We start from the raw sequence: 6,000 nt of genomic DNA, 5'->3' as shown, positions 1-6,000 counted from the left end.
CATGACACATGTTTGATTCGGAATGTTTAATGCACATTCAGTGGAGCGTTGCATCTGAAGCAGTACAGGGCCATGCAAACCCCACTTTACAATGTTGGCCCGTGAAGGGCCAGCCAGAGTCCTTCAGGGAATGACAAGTCCAAAGGAAGGGGAAGACTTCAGTCCGCAGTCAGTTTGCTGTGTCATTGGCGATCAAACAGAAAATGGCAGTCCATTGCAAGGTCCAAGGTGAGTGTTGCAGAGTGTATCGGGAGACAGTGGAAGGTGATGATGCAGAGGGCGGAACCAATCTGAACCCGGCCATATGGCGGAAATGATTGCTACTGCATCCTTCTTACCACAATGGCACTTTCATCCGCCTCTTCGAACTCTGCTGTTCCAAGTGCCTCACTGTGGGTGGTGCTGGCCTTTCTCATCATTGTGTGGCAGTGCCACCTCAGGGCCTGTAGGTGGAATGTCTGCCGCACTGTGTGGCACTGGCACTTAAGGGGCGGAGATATGGATGTAGTTGTAGCAGCACCCTGGTGCTATTGTGTCCAGTCATGTTGAGCAGTGTCCGGTCCCCCGACTCCAGACACCGTCTCCCCACTGATGACTGTGGACACCATTTCTTCCATGTCCTCCAGCTCCTCCTGTGGCTCAGGACTCCCACCTCCAGTCTGCATTGCTGCCTTCCGGTTGTTGGCGAGTTTCAGCTTGGTTTTGCACTTAATGTAATTCCAGCGCCTCTTGACCTCTTCCACTGTCCTCTTCAGCACTCCAACTGCATTCACATTGTCCATGATGGACTGCCATAGTCCATTTTTTGGTGCCAATGACACAATGGAGGTGAATAACAGTTGTTGTTCGTATTCGACTTCCTCCGTTATCAGGGTCCTGTTTTCCTGCGGACTGAAGCGCTTCTTCCTACTCTTTTTCTCCTTGGCCTTCCCTGACCCCGAGGCCCCAGGCAGGTCCTACGGGGGACTTGTGGGGTTCTGGTACTCCTCCCTACTTGCTCCGGCAACATCCATTGTGCTTTGTTGTTGTTTGGCATTTGTTTGTCAGTTTTTCTCAACTTTTATGGTGATTTTTCCCGCCTGACGCATGTGAATTGCAGGGCTGTAGCTGGTTTTCGCTGATTTTTATTTCATCATTTGCCTTATCGCAGCTTTTTTTCATTCGCGTTTCGCATTTTTGCGCCATGGTGCTGATTTTAACACAGTCAGATGACGCGTAATCTGGGGAATATCGCATGGTGACGCCGTGTTGCTTCGTTAACACAGCGTTATTTTCCCACGATAGACTGCGATGTTGGAAGTTGCATTAAGTTACTTTTGCAAAGGTTATCACACGTTCTTGAGAATATACCCAAGTGTATTTGTGAACTTGTTTCAAAGAGGTACTGTTATTGAAGTTAATGACAACATTACAATTGATAAAGTTTTTAGAAATATTTAAAATTAAAAATGAATAGTTAAACTTGAAACTCGCCGGGTACGCGAATCAAAAAAATAAAAATGTATGTGTAAAAAAAAAATACAATTAGTATTATGTTATAGGTTGGCTCTAAAAAGAGCCCTTGTTTTCATCGTGAGTTTGTTGTAGCTACATGTAAGTGCAGATGCAAATCTTTAGGTTGTTGGGAAAGGCTCTGTTTCCTTGATCTATGAATTATATTCCATCACTTATGTAGATGTCATCCATATCAAAACGTAGATTGTTGTTCTATATGGAGCCCATCCTATGGTCTCTGAGGTAAACAGAAACAACTTTATTGACACTCTTTTTAGCTGTCTCAATCTGTGGACAGAATTGATTTGATCACTTCCATTTTTGTCTTTGCCATATGTTAGAGTACAAAGACAGTTTACGGAAAAAGCAACATCAATTGTGCAAAGGTGTCCTTCATTAGCATTTTCAGACCTACCCCAGTCAATGTGCCTATGTCATTGCCACCACAGTGCACAATCATGAGGTCAGGGGGTTGGAGATGCAAAAAGGTTTTCACCAAAGTCATCAATTGGTGGCATTTTAACCCTCTCTGTTCTATCCATTTAATATCCACATTTTGCAAAGCTAGGTTTTTGTCAATACCTCTGCTTTCAGCATACCTTTTGCACCAGAAAACATAGTTGTGTCCAACAATCCACACGGTCAGCATCTTGAAGGGATGTCTGGAAGTAATGAAAAGATGCCGTAGCTAAGGCAGTCAGTTGGTAGAATGAGAGGTATGTAAAATGGTGGACAAGATAGAGTTTTTTAAAAAGTAGATAATTGATTGGATGTTTAAGAACATTGTACATTAAAAAATAGGGTGCATGTTAGTTTCTTTAAAAAAACATGTTTTTTACTGGTTAGTAAAAAATATTAAAAAGGTACAGTTGATAGTATAAGCTCATATTTTTTAAATATCAACCATACCTGCTGTTTGCATTTGTAACATTGTGTGGTGAACTTGAAAATATGGTGAACTTGTGACCTGTGAGTTCAGTTGAATGTTCCATGAACTGTTACTATGGAAACTGGAATTAAGCAGAATGGGGGACGGGTTGAAACTTAACTGTGGACTCAAAATGTGAAATTGTAATTTATATATATATGTGAAATTTCATAAAATTAAGATTTCCCAAGTCAGTAGTATCTTTAGAAGTGATGTGTTCTTAAAAAATAGTGGTATTTTTTTATTTGTAATATAGTTCCACCTCAGTCACTATTGCAACTATGCACTGATAAGTTTAGCTATACACAGCGGGACTACCATACCACATTGTCACACGCGAGGCTACCAATTAGAATATAGAACTACCAATACCACAATACCTTGCTGCAACCGGGGAGAAACAGATCACTCATGTTATGGTACATGCACGCCAACGGAACGATAATGTTAGAATTAAGCGTTAAGTATGCATTATAATTCAATATATTGCCAGTAGAATGCAAAATGCAGTATACGAACTTGCGAAACAAACATTGGGTTTTGTGGGTCGAATCAATTTTATCATGCAATTTGTGTGCCTTTTAACAACATATATCCAAAGGCATTATGAAGCACCGATATTAGATGCTTGCAAATGGGTAAACAAGATCAAATGTTTACTCAACAACACGGATATTACACCTTGAAAACATGGCGTCCATAGTAACGTCGAGGGTAATGTTGATGCAATGGCGAAGTCCTATCACTATGTTTGTTATTGTATCAAGAAAAGTATGTATTGCCTTGGTTTTATGGGATGCCACTATATGAACAAGCCCTTCCGTGGGTGAAATGCGTCACGGTGGGTTCATGACTTGAATAAGCCCCCCAATTTGCTGCCAAACTCTTGTGGTTTCTTGACGTGAGTAATGGTCTGAGAGCGCGAGTGGGACTTCGTTTTCAAAGAATATACATACATATATATATTAATTTTTTTCAATGTAGAGATGTTTATTGTAGTATGTTTTATAGTAGTTAAATGTTGTTTGAAATATATTCTGTATAGTATTATGTGTACATTGGAATATGGATTAGTCATTATGCTAGTTTGTTTTGGTGTGTAGATATGTACATTTGTAGTATACCGCATCATTTTAGTTGTAGCATTAAATTTCCAGGTGGAGTCTGTCACGTTTTAAGGTGTGCATGAACTTCTATTTCAAGATTGTTTCTACTTGTATATATATTTTCATAAGTCTTATACATTTGAAGGTGCATGATGTATAACAAAGAGGCGTTGTTGCCTGTTATGTGGTAGGCTGAAGACTGTGAGTACTAGTAGAAAGGTGAAGAGGCAGCACAAAAGTGTGGTGTAAAAGATGTTGACATAAGGTGTTATTAATTAGGCTCTTTTTTAAAAACTTCTAGAGAGATACAGTTGAAGTATGCCACATAATTTTTGATTATTTGCTTGAAATTGGAAGCTTGTTCTGTGAATTTTTAAGGTTTGGATAGTGTTATGGTACAGACATATTCATGTATGGTTTTAATAATATGGTGAGAGTTTTTCTACAGATTTGTGAAGGGTTCCTATTTTGTATTTGTTTAGGTGTGATACTATAAGTAGTTGTAGAATGGTTGATCAGTAGCTTGAAAGTGACGTTTGAGGTATTTGTAGAGATGTTATTTATTAAAGTAATTTGTATGATGTGAAGAAAGTTATATTTCATATATACCGCATAACTGTCAGTGTCTGTTTGAATATTAAAGTGTACTCTGTGAAGTTTTGAGCTGTGCATGGTGTTGCGACTGGGATATGCGTCTACTTTCTCATACACCTATAGACATTACCCCTGTACTCTTGCAGTCAACAATGCATTAGATATACAGTGCTTCAATCACCCAGACACTATCCTTGCACTCCTTCAATCACGCACACACTTTTATGCTACTTATGTAATCACTCAGCCAGTACTCATGTACTTTTAAAAATTACCCAGTCACTAGCTTTGCACTCCTGTGATCACTCAGGCAGTATCTTAGTAGTTCAGTAATCACTCAGGCGGTACTCATGAACTTATAAAATCTCCCAGTCACTTGCTATGTATTTCAGTATTCCTCTGGATATTATCGCTGTAGTCATGCCAACACCTAGGCACTAGTTATGTACTACCCCTGCAGTTATGGAATCATGCAGGGTGTATCTATGCACTCATGTAATAACCCAAACACTACTCTTGCAGTCATAGAATCATGCAGGTCATACTGTTGTACTCATCTATTAACCTAGACACTACTTAATGACCCATCTATGCCTTCAGGTAATATTTATACACTTATCCATGCAGTCAGTGTCTATGTCTGCACTCATGCAATTAGCTAGTCACTTTTCATCTTCTACTGTAATTACCCAGCAACTACCTTTGAACTCATACAATCACCCAATCACTAATCATGGAGTTATGCAATCACTCAAAAAAGATCTTTTATTCCAGAAATATTGTATACATATTTCTTTTAGATATCATCATGATTTGAAAAGGTAGAGACATATGTATGTGTGCTGGTAACAATATGGTGAGTTGAGTCATGTAATAGTCTGCGGCTTTATATTTGGGTAGGCCGAACGCTCATGCAGTTTTAAAAACACCCAAGTACTCGCCATGCAGTCTTCCAATGATGCAGGTAGAACATATGTAGTGTTGTAATCACTCAGGCATTACTGCTGCACTGATGCAAGCATCTAGGCACTATCTATGCACTCTTACAATCACCAAGGTATTACACATGCACTCTTTTGATCATGTAGGCACTACTCATGCACTTATATAATCACCCAGAGACTACTGTTGCATTTCTTCAATCACAGATGCACTACCAGTATACTCATACAACCTCCCACACATTACTTCTACACTCATGCAATCACCCACACTATACTCATACATTTCGCCAATATTCCAGAAATTACCCCTGCAGTTATGCAATCACCCAGGCATTACCAATGCACTCTTTCAATTACGTAGGTAGTACGCATGGACTCTGGACCTCTGTTCCTTCTTTTAGTATTATTTTGTGTCTTTCTGCATCTGTTGATTCTTTCTGTACTCAGTTTACATCTTTCTGCACTACTCTTCCCTTTTTCTACATCCCTGTTGCCTCTTTCTGAACCTCTGTTCCTTGTTTCTGCAGTTGTTTTGTTTATTTGTTCACCTATTTTGGTTCGTTCTATATTTCACTTGCCTCTTTTTGTACTATTTGTGCACCCCTATTGCCTCTTTCTGCACTTCTGTTCCTTTTTTATGTACTTCTTTTATTTCTTTGTGTACATCTTTTGCTTCTTTCTGCACCCCTCTTCTCAGTTTCTGCACCTCACTTCAGCAATTTTGCTGCTGTGTTCTTTGTTTTTGCACTTCTTTTGTTTCTTTCTGCACTCTTCTTTCCTTTTTTGCATCCCTCTTGCCTTTTTCTGCAGTTCTTTTGTCACTTGTTGCACCTCTCTTGCCTCTTTCTGCACCTCACTTACCTTTTTAAGAACTTGTTTAGCTTCTTTCTATAGTTCTGTTTCTTCTTTAAGCAATTCTGCTGCCTCTTTGTGC

This window comes from Lissotriton helveticus, chromosome 6 (assembly GCF_964261635.1).
Source record: "Lissotriton helveticus chromosome 6, aLisHel1.1, whole genome shotgun sequence".
NCBI lineage: Eukaryota > Metazoa > Chordata > Amphibia > Caudata > Salamandridae > Lissotriton > Lissotriton helveticus.
Note: the sequence above shows the minus strand (reverse complement) of the source record.